The sequence below is a fragment of the Panulirus ornatus genome, chromosome 9 (genome assembly GCF_036320965.1).
Source record: "Panulirus ornatus isolate Po-2019 chromosome 9, ASM3632096v1, whole genome shotgun sequence".
NCBI classification, from domain to species: domain Eukaryota; kingdom Metazoa; phylum Arthropoda; class Malacostraca; order Decapoda; family Palinuridae; genus Panulirus; species Panulirus ornatus.
In genome coordinates, this window is record NC_092232.1 from 34256410 (window position 1) to 34271148 (window position 14739).

General features: G+C 41.2%; 1 protein-coding gene across 4 annotated transcripts in view; it reads left to right on the forward strand.

The window, feature by feature from the left end:
• Nucleotides 1-14739, forward strand: part of spas (spastin) — a 444303-nt gene that overhangs the window by 345671 nt on the left and 83893 nt on the right. The gene's annotated exons all lie outside the window — the stretch shown is intronic.

A 14739-nucleotide genomic window follows, 5' to 3' on the forward strand; every position in this document is an offset into this window, starting at 1 on the left:
ATATATACATACACAGACACATACATATATACCCATGCACACAATTCACACTGTCTGCCCCCATTCACTCCCATCGCCACCTCGCCACACATGGAATACCTTCCCCCTCCCCCCTCATGTGTGCGAGGTAGCACTAGGAAAAGACAACACAGGCCCCATTCGCTCACACTAAGTCTCTAGCTGCCACGCAATAATGCCCAAAACCACAGCTCCCTTTCCACATCCCGGCCCCACACAACTTTCCATGGTTTACCCCAGATGCTTCACATGCCCTGATTCAATCCACTGACAGCACGTCAACCCCGGTATACCACATCGATCCAATTCACTCTATTCCTTGCCCTCCTTTCACCCTCCTACATGTTCAGGCCCCGATCACACAAAATCTTTTTTCACTCCATCTTTCCACCTCCAATTTGGTCTTCCACTTCTCCTCGTTCCCTCCACCTCCGACACATATATCCTCTTGGTCAATCCTTCCTCACTCATTCTCTCCATGTGCCCAAACCATTTCAAAACACTCTCTTCTGCTCTCTCAACCACGCTCTTTTTATATCCACGCATCTCTCTTACCCTTGCATTACTTACTCGATCAAACCACCTCACACCACACATTGTCCTCAAACATCTCATTTCCAGCACATCCACCCTCCTGTGCACAACTCTATCCATAGCCCACGCCTCGCAACCATACAACATTGTTGGAACCACTATTCCTTCAAACATACCCATTTTTGCTTTCCGAGGTAATGTTCTCGACTTCCACACATTCTTCAAGGCTCCCAGGATTTTCGCCCCCTCCCCCACCCTATGATTCACTTCCACTTCCATGGTTCCATCCGCTGCTAGATCCACTCCCACTATCTAAAACACTTTACTTCCTCCAGTTTTTTCCATTCAAACTTACCTCCCAATTGACTTGACCCTCAACCCTACTGTACCTAATAACCTTGCTCTTATTCACATTTACTCTTAACTTTCTTCTTTCACACACTTTACCAAACTCAGTCACCAGCTTCTGCAGTTTCTCACATGAATCAGCCACCAGCGCTGTATCATCAGCGAACAACAACTGACTCACTTCCCAAGCTCTCTCATCCACAACAGACTTCATACTTGCCCCTCTTTCCAAAACTCTTGCATTCACCTCCCTAACAACCCCATCCATAAACAAATTAAACAACCATGGAGATATCACACACCCCTGCCGCAAACCTACATTCACTGAGAACCAATCACTTTCCTCTCTTCCTACACGTACACATGCCTTACATCCTCGATAAAAACTTTTCACTGCTTCTAACAACTTGCCTCCCACACCATATATTCTTAATACCTTCCACAGAGCATCTCTATCAACTCTATCATATGCCTTCTCCAGATCCATGAATGCTACATACAAATCCATTTGCTTTTCTAAGTATTTCTCACATACATTCTTCAAAGCAAACACCTGATCCACACATCCTCTACCACTTCTGAAACCACACTGCTCTTCCCCAATCTGATGCTCTGTACATGCCTTCACCCTCTCAGTCAATACCTTCCCATATAATTTACCAGGAATACTCAACAAACTTATACCTCAGTAATTTGAGCACTCACTCTTATCCCCTTTGCCTTTATACAATGGCACTATGCACGCATTCCGCCAATCCTCAGGCACCTCACCATGAGTCATACATACATTAAATAACCTTACCAACCAGTCAACAATACAGTCACCCCCTTTTTTAATAAATTCCACTGCAATACCATCCAAACCTGCTGCCTTGCCGGCTTTCATCTTCCGCAAAGCTTTTACTACCTCTTCTCTGTTTACCAAATCATTTTCCCTAACCCTCTCACTTTGCACACCACCTCGACCAAAACACCCTATATCTGCCACTCTTTCATCAAACACATTCAACAAACCTTCAAAATATTCACTCCATCTCCTTCTCACATCACCACTACTTGTTATCACCTCCCCATTTGCGCCCTTCACTGAAGTTCCCATTTGCTCCCTTGTCTTATGCAATTTATTTACCTCCTTCCAGAACATCTTTTTATTCTCCCTAAAATTTAATGATACTCTCTCACCCCAACTCTCATTTGCCCTCTTTTTCACCTCTTGCACCTTTCTCTTGACCTCCTGTCTCTTTCTTTTATACATCTCCCACTCAGTTGCATTTTTTCCTTGCAAAAATCGTCCAAATGCCTCTCTCTTCTCTTTCACTAATAATCTTACTTCTTCATCCCACCACTCACTACCCTTTCTAATCAACCCACCTCCCACTCTTCTCATGCCACAAGCATCTTTTGTGCAATCCATAACTGATTCCCTAAATACATCCCATTCCTCCCCCACTCCCCTTACTTCCATTGTTCTCACCTTTTTCCATTCTGTACTCAGTCTCTCCTGGTACTTTCTCACACAAGTCTCCTTCCCAAGCTCACTTGCTCTCACCACCCTCTTCACCCCAACATTCACTCTTTTCTGAAAACCCACCCAAATCTTCACCTTAGCCTCCACAAGATAATGATCAGACATCCCTCCAGTTGCACCTCTCAGCACATTAACATCCAAAAGTCTCACTTTTGCGTGCCTGTCAATTAACACGTAATCCAATAACGCTCTCTGGCCATCTCTCCTACTTACATACGTATACTTATGTATATCTCGCTTTTTAAACCAGGTATTCCCAATCACCAGTCCTTTTTCAGCACATAAATCTACAAGCTCTTCACCATTTCCATTTACAACACTGAACACCCCATGCATACCAATTATTCCCTCAGCTGCCACGTTACTCACCTTTGCATTCAAATCACCCATCACTATAACCCGGTCTCGTGCATCAAAACCACTAACACACTCATTCAGCTGCTCCCAAAACACTTGCCTCTCATGATCTTTCTTCTCATGCCCAGGTGCATATGCACCAATAATCACCCATCTCTCTCCATCAACTTTCAGTTTTACCCATATTAATCAAGAATTTACTTTCTTACATTCTATCACGTACTCCCACAACTCCTGTTTCAGGAGTACTGCTACTCCTTCCCTTGCTCTTGTCCTCTCACTAACCCCTAACTTTACTCCCAAGACATTCCCAAACCACTCTTCCCCTTTACCCTTGAGCTTCGTTTCACTCAGAGCCAAAACATCCAGGTTCCTTTCCTCAAACATATTACCTATCTTTCCTTTTTCACATCTTGGTTACATCCACACACATTTAGACACCCCAGTCTGAGCCTTCGAGGAGGGTGAGCACTCCCCGCGTGACTCCTTCTTCTGTTTCCCATTTTAGAAAGTTAAAAATACAAGGAGGGGAGGATTTCTGGCCCCCCGCTCCCGTCCCCTCTAGTCGCCTTCTACGACACGGGAGGAATGCGTGGGAAGTATTCTTTCACCCCTATCCCCAGGGATAATATATTTATATATATACATACATCTTTCTTTCTTTTCTTTCAAACTATTCGCCATTTCCCGCATTAGCGAGGTAGCGTTAAGAACAGAGGACTGGGCCTTTGAGGGAATACCCTCACCTGGCCCAATTCTCTGTTCCTTCTTTTGGAAAATTAAAAAAAAAAACGAGAGGGGAGGATTTCCAGCCCCCCGCTCCCTCCCCTTTTAGTCGCCTTCTACGACACGCAGGGAATACGTGGGAAGTATTCTTTCTCCCCTATCCCCAGGGAATATATACATACATACATATATATATATATATATATATATATATATATATATATATATACACACATACATATATATATATATACATATGAAAAATGTAAGAAATAATTTAGAAAACTGAAACTTCTAGCTTGAAATGAAATGAAAAATGAATGTCACATAATGGTTCAACCTCTGGATATGGAAAAGGGAAATGTATAATTTATTTACACAAACATCAGTAGTAGTTTTCATCAATTTAACCACTGTATCATACTGCCTGGTCCACTTCTCTCATCATGAAACAGGAATATTGGCTTATGATGTTTCTCAATTGTCTTCATTACACAAAGTACAACCATATCTTGGATACATGAGGGTATGTAGTTGGTCATCCGCCATAATAAAGCCTTGACAGACCAAAAATTTATCTGGACCTCAACTTTTCCAGCACATTTCTGTCACATTCTAGGACAACATTCAGAACTGTCAAAGGAGAACCCTGAATTGTTGTCTCTATTTTGCTTTGGACCTGATATCGAACAGAGGAAAGTCCAGTCTGTCGATCACGATGTCTTGTTATCTCTTGCTGGTTGTAACATTTGATCATATATATATATATATATATATATATATATATATATATATATATATATATATAATTTTTTTTTTTTTTTTTTTTTTTATTCTTTGTCGCTGTCTCCCGCGTTTGCGAGGTAGCGCAAGGAAACAGACGAAAGAAATGGCCCAACCCCCCCCCCCATACACATGTATATACACACGTCCACACACGCAAATATACATACCTACACAGCTCTCCATGGTTTACCCCAGACGCTTCACATGCCCTGATTCAATCCACTGACAGCACGTCAACCCCGGCATACCACGTCGCTCCAATTCACTCTATTCCTTGCCCTCCTTTCACCCTCCTGCATGTTCAGGCCCCTATCACACAAAATCTTTTTCACTCCATCTTTCCACCTCCAATTTGGTCTCCCTCTTCTCCTCGTTCCCTCCACCTCCGACACATATATCCTCTTGGTCAATCTTTCCTCACTCATTCTCTCCATGTGCCCAAACCACTTCAAAACACCCTCTTCTGCTCTCTCAACCACGCTCTTTCTATTTCCACACATCTCTCTCACCCTTACGTTACTCACTCGATCAAACCACCTCACACCACACATTGTCCTCAAACATCTCATTTCCAGCACATCCATCCTCCTGCGCACAACTCTATCCATAGCCCACGCCTCGCAACCATACAACATTGTTGGAACCACTATTCCTTCAAACATACCCATTTTTGCTTTCCGAGATAATGTTCTCGACTTCCACACATTCTTCAGGGCCCCCAGAATTTTCGCCCCCTCCCCCTCCTCCATATATATATATATATATATGGATTTGTATGTAGCATTTATGGATCTGGAGAAGGCATATGATAGAGTTGATAGAGATGCTTTGTGGAAGGTATTAAGAATATATGGTGTGGGAGGCAAGTTGTTAGAAGCAGTGAAAAGTTTTTATCGAGGATGTAAGGCATGTGTACATGTAGGAAGAGAGGAAAGTGATTGGTTCTCAGTGAATGTAGGTTTGCGGCAGGGGTGTGTGATGTCTCCATGGTTGTTTAATTTGTTTATGGATGGGGTTGTTAGGGAGGTGAATGCAAGAGTTTTGGAAAGAGGGGCAAGTATGAAGTCTGTTGTGGATGAGAGAGCTTGGGAAGTGAGTCAGTTGTTGTTCGCTGATGATACAGCGCTGGTGGCTGATTCATGTGAGAAACTGCAGAAGCTGGTGACTGAGTTTGGTAAAGTGTGTGAAAGAAGAAAGTTAAGAGTAAATGTGAATAAGAGCAAGGTTATTAGGTACAGTAGGGTTGAGGGTCAAGTCAATTGGGAGGTAAGTTTGAATGGAGAAAAACTGGAGGAAGTAAAGTGTTTTAGATATCTGAGAGTGGATCTGGCAGTGGATGGAACCATGGAAGCGGAAGTGGATCATAGGGTGGGGGAGGGGGCGAAAATTCTGGGAGCCTTGAAAAATGTGTGAAAGTCGAGAACATTATCTCGGAAAGCAAAAATGGGTATGTTTGAAGAAATAGTGGTTCCAACAATGTTGTATGGTTGCGAGGCGTGGGCTATGGATAGAGTTGTGCGCAGGAGGATGGATGTGCTGGAAATGAGATGTTTGAGGACAATGTGTTGTGTGAGGTGGTTTGATCGAGTAAGTAACGTAAGGGTAAGAGAGATGTGTGGAAATAAAAAGAGCGTGGTTGAGAGAGCAGAAGAGGGTGTTTTGAAATGGTTTGGGCACATGGAGAGAATGAGTGAGGAAAGATTGACCAAGAGGATATATTTGTCGGAGGTGGAGGGAACGAGGAGAAGTGGGAGACCAAATTGGAGGTGGAAAGATGGAGTGAAAAAGATTTTGTGTGATTGGGGCCTAAACATGCAGGAGGGTGAAAGGAGGGCAAGGAATAGAGTGAGTTGGATCGATGTGGTATACTGGGGTTGACGTGCTGTCAGTGGATTGAATCAGGGCATGTGAAGCGTCTGGGGTAAACCATGGAAAGCTGTGTAGGTATGTATATTTGCGTGTGTTGACGTATGTATATACATGTGTATGGGGATGGGTTGGGCCATTTCTTTCGTCTGTTTCCTTGTGCTACCTCGGAAACGCGGGGGACAGCAACAAAGCAAAAATATATATATATATATATATATATATATATATATATATATATATATATATATATATGTATATATGTATGTATGTACAATGCACCGAAACCACAGCTCCATTTCCACATCCAGGCCCCACAAAACTTTCCATGGTTTACGTAACCCAGACGCTTCACATGCCCTGGTTCGATACATTGACAGCACGTCGACCCCGGTATATACCACATCGTTCCAGTTCACTATTGCACGCCTTTCACCCTCCTGCATGTCCAGTCCCCGATTGCTCAAAATCTTTTTCACTCCATCCTTCCACCTCCAATTTGGTCTCCCACTTCTCCTTGTTCCCTCCACCTCTGACACATATATCCTCTTTGTCAATCTTTCCTCATTCATTCTCTCTATGTGACCAAACCATTTCAATACACCCTCTTCTGCTCTGTCAACCACACTCTTTCTATTACCACACATCTCTCTTACCCTTTCATTACTTACTTGATCAAAACACCTCACACCACTTATTGTCCTCAGACATCTCATTTTCATCACATCCACCCTCCTCTGCACAACGCCATGCAACCATATACCATTGTTGGAACCGCTATTCCTTCAAACATACCCATTTTTGCTTTCCGAGATAATGTTCTCACCTTCCACACATTTTCAACGCTCCTAGAACTTTCGCCCCCTTCACCCACCCTGGGACTCACTTCCGCTTCCATGGTTCCATCCGCTGCCAAATCCACTCCCAGACATCTATAACACTTCACTTCCTCCAGTTTTTCTCCATTCAAACTTACCTCCCAATTGACTTTTTCCTCAACCCTACTGTACATAATAACCTTGCTCTTACTCACATTTACTCTCAGCTTTCTTCTTTCACACACTTTACCAAACGCAGTCATCAGTTTCTGTAGTTTCTCATCCAAATCAGCCACCAGCACTGTATCATCAGCGAACAACAACTGACTCACTTCCCAAGCCCTCTCGTCCACAACAGACTGCATACTTGACCCTCTCTCCAAAACTCTTGCATTCACCTCCCTAACAACCCCATCCATAAACAAATTAAACAACCATGGAGACATCACGCACTCCTGCCACTAACCGACATTCACCGAGAGCCAATCTCTCTCCTCTCTTCCAACTTGTACACATGCCTTACATCCTCGATAAAAACTTTTTACTGCTTCTAGCAAATTGCTTCCCACACCATATACTCTTAATACCTTCCACAGCGCATCTCCATCAACTCTTATCATATGCCTTCCCCAGGTCCATAAATGCTACATACAAATCCATTGGGTTTTTAAGTATTTCTCACATACATTCTTCAAAGCAAACACCTGATTCGCACATCCTCTACCACTTCTGAAACCACACTGCTCTTCCCCAATCTGTTGCTCTGTACATACATGCCCTCACCTTCTCAATCAATACCCTCCCATATGATTTTTACCTCTGTAATTTGAAAACTCACCTTTATCCCCTTTGCCTTTGTACAATGGAACTATGCATGCATTGCGCCAATCCTCAGGCACTTCACCATGATCCATACATACGTTGAATATCCTCACTAACCAGTCAACAACACAGTCACCCCCATTTTTAATGAATTCCACTGCAATACCATCCAAACCCGCTGCCTTGCCAGCTTTCATCTTTGGCAAAGATTTCACTATCTCTTCTCTGTTTACCAGATCATTCTCCCTGACCCTCTCACTTCACTCACCACCTTGTCCAAAACACCCTATATCTGCTGCTACATCATCTAACAAACCTTCAAAATACTCACTCCATCTCCTCACATCACTATTACTTGTTATTACCTCCCCATTAGCCCCCTTCTCCAATTTGTTCTGTTTTCTTACGCACTTTATTTACCTCCTTCCAAAACATCTTTTTATTCTCCCTAAGATTTAATGATACTCTCTCACCCCAACTCTCATTTGCTCTCTTTTTCACCTCTTGCACCTTTCTCTTGACCTCCTGTCTCTTTCTTTTATACATCTCCCAGTCATATGCACTATTTCCCAGCAAAAATCGTTCAAATGTCTCTCTCTTCTCTTTCACTGATAATCTTACTTCTTCATCCCACCACTCACTACCCTCTCTAATCTGCCCACCTCCCATGCTTCTCATGCTACAAGCATCTTTTGTGCAAGCCATCACTGCTTCCCTAAATACATCCCATTCCTCCCCCACTCCCCTTATGTCATTTGCTCTCATCTTTTTCCATTTTGAACTCAGTCTCTCCTGGTACTTCCTCACACAAGTCTCCTTCCCAAGCTCACCTACTCTCACCACTCACCTCACCCCAACATTCTTCTTTTCTGAAAATCTCTATGAATCTTCACCCTCACCTCCACAAGATAATGATCAGACATCCCTCCAGTTGCATGTATATATGTATTATTTATTGAGTCACAACGTACACATTTTCATGGTAAAAGTTAACTACCAAAAGAGAACCTGCCAGTGTACCCCTACAGCTCGCTTAACTTTCTTCGTTCAGTTCAGTCGACGATTGCTGAAATTTATGCAGCTTTGTTTGTGTTTGGCTATGATTATGTGATTCAGTTCTGCACTGGTGTTTACACTGATATGAAAGATAGGGTCGGCACATGTTAATCATGAATATATTAAGTTGCAGGTATTATGGTAGCTTGTACCTCAGATAAATGTTTTATCATATGGAAACCGACACTCAGGATAAAGTAGTCAGGAGAGTTGGAGCCATACCCCTTACCCTACATATACGATCTGCTGATATTAAAGCATTGTCCAATACTTCTACAGTTTCAAGCTGTAGCCAGATTTTCCTTGGAAGGGTGTATCATACCAGGCTGTTTGATGCTACTGTATCATCAGTTGCACAATATAACTTATTGTTTCGTAGTATCATGCTGGATTTACTTGATCTGTTTAGAAGTTATGTCATTTCCATACCAGAAAGTTTGACGACTGTTGAGAAAACCCCTTCACAAAAATTAGGTAGATTCCAAATGGTTCTTTAATTCCTCCTCTTAACTCAATGAACATACTCGGTGTTACAGTAACATTACTCCATCCTGGAAACTCCACAGTACGTAAGTAGCTCAGCCTGTTTCTAAGAAACTGGGATTCCTTTTAGATGTTGAAATTCTTTCCAACAATGCTGAGTCACATGATTACTGTGTGGCCATTGGCTTCTCAGGGTGGGTTGTTGTGATATCTTCCTTTCCATACATCTCGAAGCTTTGGAACTCTCTACCCTCACATGTCTTTCCCAATAACTATGACCTGGCACATTTTAAAAGACAGGTTTTTTTTTACTTCCTCCAAAATTCATGAATACTTTCCCTTGTCTCTTTTCCATTCATAATCCTCTTTAGTACAATTAAGGTCCAGCCTTGAAGTGGACATTTGTCCATGACTGGACCATCCAACGTTAAAAAATAAAAGGTTGCTCTATTTACACAAAGGATTGATCCATACTTGTATAGAGTACTGCTCTCACATCTGGGGGTGGTTTAGCTCTGCATCCTTACTTGACAGAGTTGAGGCAAAAGCAGTCTGACTTATGAAATATCCCAAACTAACTTCAAAATTTGACCTACTTTCCCAACGCTTCAATGTTAGTTCTTTTTCCCCTCTTCTACATGTATTACTTCAATTTTTGCTTTGAAGAGCTGGCTTTTTGTTTGTGAACACCACTAGCTAGACTCGCAGTACTTAGGAAGTTGGTGCATCACATGATTAATGTGTGGCCAATGGCAACCCAAGGGTGGGCCATTTTGATAACTGTCTTTCTCTAAACCTTGAAACTTTGGAACTTTCTACCTTCTCATGTCCTTACCAATAACTAGGACATGTCATACTTTTAAGACAGGCTTCTCATTCCCTTCAGAATCCATAAATACTTTCCATTGTCTCCTCTCTCTCTCTCTCTCTCTCTCTCTCTCTCTCTCTCTCTCTCTCTCTCTCTCTCTCTCTCTCTCTCTCTCCTCTCTCTCTCTCCTCTCTCTCTCTCCTCTCTCTCTCTCCTCTCTCTCTCTCCTCTCTCTCTCTCCTCTCTCTCTCTCCTCTCTCTCTCTCCTCTCTCTCTCTCCTCTCTCTCTCTCCTCTCTCTCTCTCTCCTCTCTCTCTCTCTCTCTCTCTCTCTCCTCTCTCTCTCTCTCTCTCTCTCTCTCTCTCTCTCTCTCTCTCTCTCTCTCTCTGTTCCAGTTAAGGCCTGGCCTTGATATGCTCTTTAGTCCATGACTGGAACCTGCAATGTAGGAAAATTAATTGCACCACACATTTATTTGGTTACTTTAAGTATACCCTATGCACATTTCAGAGATTACTGCCTTCATAGTGTACCTTGAGGCCAAGTTGTTGCATTGCTCCTTTGTTTTGTCATGCTTTTAGAGGCTGCATCTTACAGATATTTGTAACCATCACATTCTGGCTGATCTGGTAATTCTTTGTAAACATATCCAGGGTTTTATCAAACTCGTAGTAATACCCATGGCTGTAGGCAATGTATGTTGATTAGTTTGGGCCATGAGGTTATAGTGTATTCTCTTGTCCATGTTGCTTCTTCGGATTTTTGTTGTAATATCTTACAGTCTTTCGTGCCAGTAATGCTAATAAGGAATTATTTTGATGTGTAAGTTATGAACTATACTTTCCCTGCTTATGTTACACTTCCTGTCTCCCCCCCAGAGAAAAGAGCTTCAGTGATTTCAGTCATTTCCAGCATTTCATATCCTTGAAGCATCAGTAAAGGCTATGAATGAACTTTGAATAATCTTAAGCTCAGCAGTTACACTCACCCCAATAAGTGATGTTGGCACACAGCATTGTTCTGTTTTTTATAGTATTAGTGCCTTGAAGAGGTCCATAATATCCAGTCTGTCATCTATTTTGTAAGAGGCAAATTGAAGTCGTTAATTTAAGTGTCTTGCTCTATTCTATTCATGGATTTATTAGTTTTTACATAAAAGTTATTATATACTTCTTTTGACAGTAAAAAAACATGGCATATGCAAAACATGCCATAATGAAAGCTATCTCAAATTAAATGAAGAAGAGTTAAGAGAAAAAGAACATATAAGTTAGTCAGGGTTCTACATATGTTTGTAGACCTAAATCATGAGATGGAAAGGTTATAGGGAATGGCCAAGATGTAAGGAGGAAGAGAATTACACATTTTAGTTGTTCAAGGAAAGGAGGAAATATTATGATGGTCAACCCTTGAGTGGCCAGCCTCCATACAGAAACTTTGGGAAACCGCAGCCACTCACATACCTTGACTTTGAGCCATGGTGGCAAGTGCACATATAGACAGCTGACAAGAGCATTTTCTAAAATGATACATGTAGAACTGTGAGAGAGCCACAACATCACAGCATACAGAAGGAGATGGATGGAGAGAGGTAATGTCTGGGGAATTGCTGAGATAGTTTTTATTCAGCTCTAGTTAGTAGAGAATTGGATGAAAAACCACGCCAGATACACAAGCAGTACCATAAAGTCGTGTTTTAGCTAGTAGAGAATTGGATGAAAAACCATGCCAGATATGCAAGCAGTACCATAAACTCAGGTGAGTAAAACCCTAGTAGATATGGAATAGCAGCTCTCAAGAAAAATAATTATGAACCTGTGCAACATCCCTGCATTTGGGAAGTAGACTTTGTGGTATTATGTGAAGTTTTCAGGACAGTGGAGGATATAGTTATGCCTTGCAATTTTTTTTTTTACAGGGTTGAATTGCAGTTTTAAAACAACTAGAATTAATTATTAGGGAAAAATTGCATTTCAGCTCAATTTAACATGCTATTGATTCCCCATTTCCAATATGTTGCATAGGTCAGAATTGAGGGAGAAAGAATGTTCAGTTTGAGAAGAGAATGACTTAGATGGAAAAAGGGAGTGAAAATGGGGTGAAATAAAATGGAATCGTCTGCATGAGAGTGCATGGGATTAGAAGTTGATAAAAAATCATATATGGAGAGAAGAAAAATAGTTGGGGCTAAGACAGAGCTTTAAGGTTGATGAAAGAAGAGGGGGAAGGCATTCCTACAATGACTCCTCCAATGAAAGGGCTGGAGATGAAGTGTGCTTTTAGGAACAGAGAGAAGAAGAAGCAAAGAAAGGAAATTTAGAAAGCAGAGATGTGTGCCATACCCTGTCAGATGCTTTAGAGATGTTGAGGGCCATGACAAGAGTTTAACCAAAATCCCAGAGAGAGTAGCACTAGAAGAGAGGACCATCAGTGGACCTTGCAATGTGAGTTATGTTAGTGTTCAGAAAAGAGGTATTGAGATTCTAAGTGTATGAAGATTTGAGAGGTAATGAGAGTTTCAAAGACTTTGCAGTTAGCAGAGGTGAGAGCAGTGGCATATGAGTGGTCTTCCTTGATAGAGTTGGGCTGTATCAAGGCATACTTTCAAGAAGAACGAAAGTCTAGATTTTAGACAAGCAAAGGTTGGATCAGTTTAAGAGGCCTACTGCCCAAGGACTTTGGTATGTATTCTGTTATGGCCATATACCTCATACATTAAGAGCTGGGAAATTTGTCTTGCACCAGAAAAATATAGATGGCATAGGATCAGCACGAGGAGATGGGGCATAGGATAGAATACAAAAACATGCAGAGTTAGATTACCAAGAAACATTTGTATTAATGACAAGAGTTTAAAAGGAAAGTCATTACAAAATTACATGAAGTTCTGCAAGGGTTATATGAGGAGAGCAATTTGTTGTTATTGCTTTGTACCTTTAACTTCTTGGATGATAAGTCGAGTTCTTACCACAGTTTTCCTCTGTAGACATTTAAAGATTTTTTGATATTCAGTATGTGAGATTTTTTTCTGGTTGCTTGATAGTTATTGTAGCTTTTTTTTTATTTTTATAGTTTTATTGTTTTCTTGACCAGAATAACAGAACAAGGGTTGCTCTGAATTTCAAGTATAATGACATACTTCATAGTTCTTTGTTGGAAAATTTATGGCATTGCTTGTCGTTACATTAATCACCCATTGCTACCTCATTTTACCTGTGAAGATTAATTCTGGGAATTCTTAGGTTATATCAGGTAAGGTAAAGTTGTTTAGGAGTGTTTTTTCAGTATTGTGTGGAAAAATGTATGATTGACTACGTATTTTCCAAATAAAGACATGAAATTGTTTGTCTTGCACAGTCCTTGTTGGAAACTTTTGATGTGCAAAACATATCTTCCAAAGAAAAAGTAATGTAAATCTACAAGTGAAATGTGGAAGAAAAGTAAGTGATTACAAGGGTGATTGATTATGGTCAGCATTTCCAGTTTATTAGAATTTGCTTGAGCTTGGCCTTTTATCTGGGTCACAGAACAGGATTATAACATGCCCTTTGATAGAAATAAGCCTCAGCTACCTATATGAGGGAACTAAAGAAATAAGAGTACAGAAATTGATAAAATCTCAGAAGAGTAACATAAAAGACTTCAGACTGATTTATATCTGATGAACTTACTTCTTGTGAACAGAAAAGATAGGAGGCTGGATTCTACAACCTTAAGACAGTACTTGGTTGTAAACATAATCCTTCAAGTTGGGTGAGATCAGAATGGTCCAATGACCTTTATAGTCTGCATTGACAGTGTTATAAGATCTAAACTACCAATACTGGAAATTAAGATCACTGAAGCTGTACATCCTAGAGCACAGACAGTAGAGAGACATCATAATGTATATCTAGAAAAGCATAAATGGCATGGTTTCCATCCTTTATTTGAAAATGGTTCTGCATTGAAACTATAGGCTTGGAAGACATCATAGAATGTTACCACTGAAATAGAATGGAACAATTAACTCAGGGAAAATAGGGCCTAGAGTTAGTGATTACAGTGTTTATGGCCTTGAGAGACACTATGGACTGTTCTTTGAAAGAATTTTGGAAGCACCTGGATAGATTCCAACAAAGTGCCAGACAAACCAGGATGTACTCTATACATAGGTGGGCCATGGCCTTCAACAGGCTGACTGGGCAGAGGTGTGACATGACCAATGTCCACTCGAGCTGCCGTGCCACATTTCATCTTTTGCAAGGCTTTCACCACCTCTTCTCTCTTCACTAAACAACTCTCTCACTTCACATACAACCTCACTCAAATTCCCAACCACTGCCACTCTGTCATCAGACACATTCAACAGTCCTTCAAAATACTCACTACATCTCCTCCCACTTCCCATTTTGCCCCCTTTACCAATGTACCCATTTGTTCTCTTTTTTCACAGATTATTTCTTCCTTCTAGAACATCTTATTCTCCATAAAGTTTTCTGATACTTCCTCTCTCAAACTCTCATTTGCCCTCGTGGTACTGGTAATATTGAAAATGCAAAGATGGGCAAGTAGTTCTTTTCAAGTACAGGCGGTAGCAGTACTGGTCC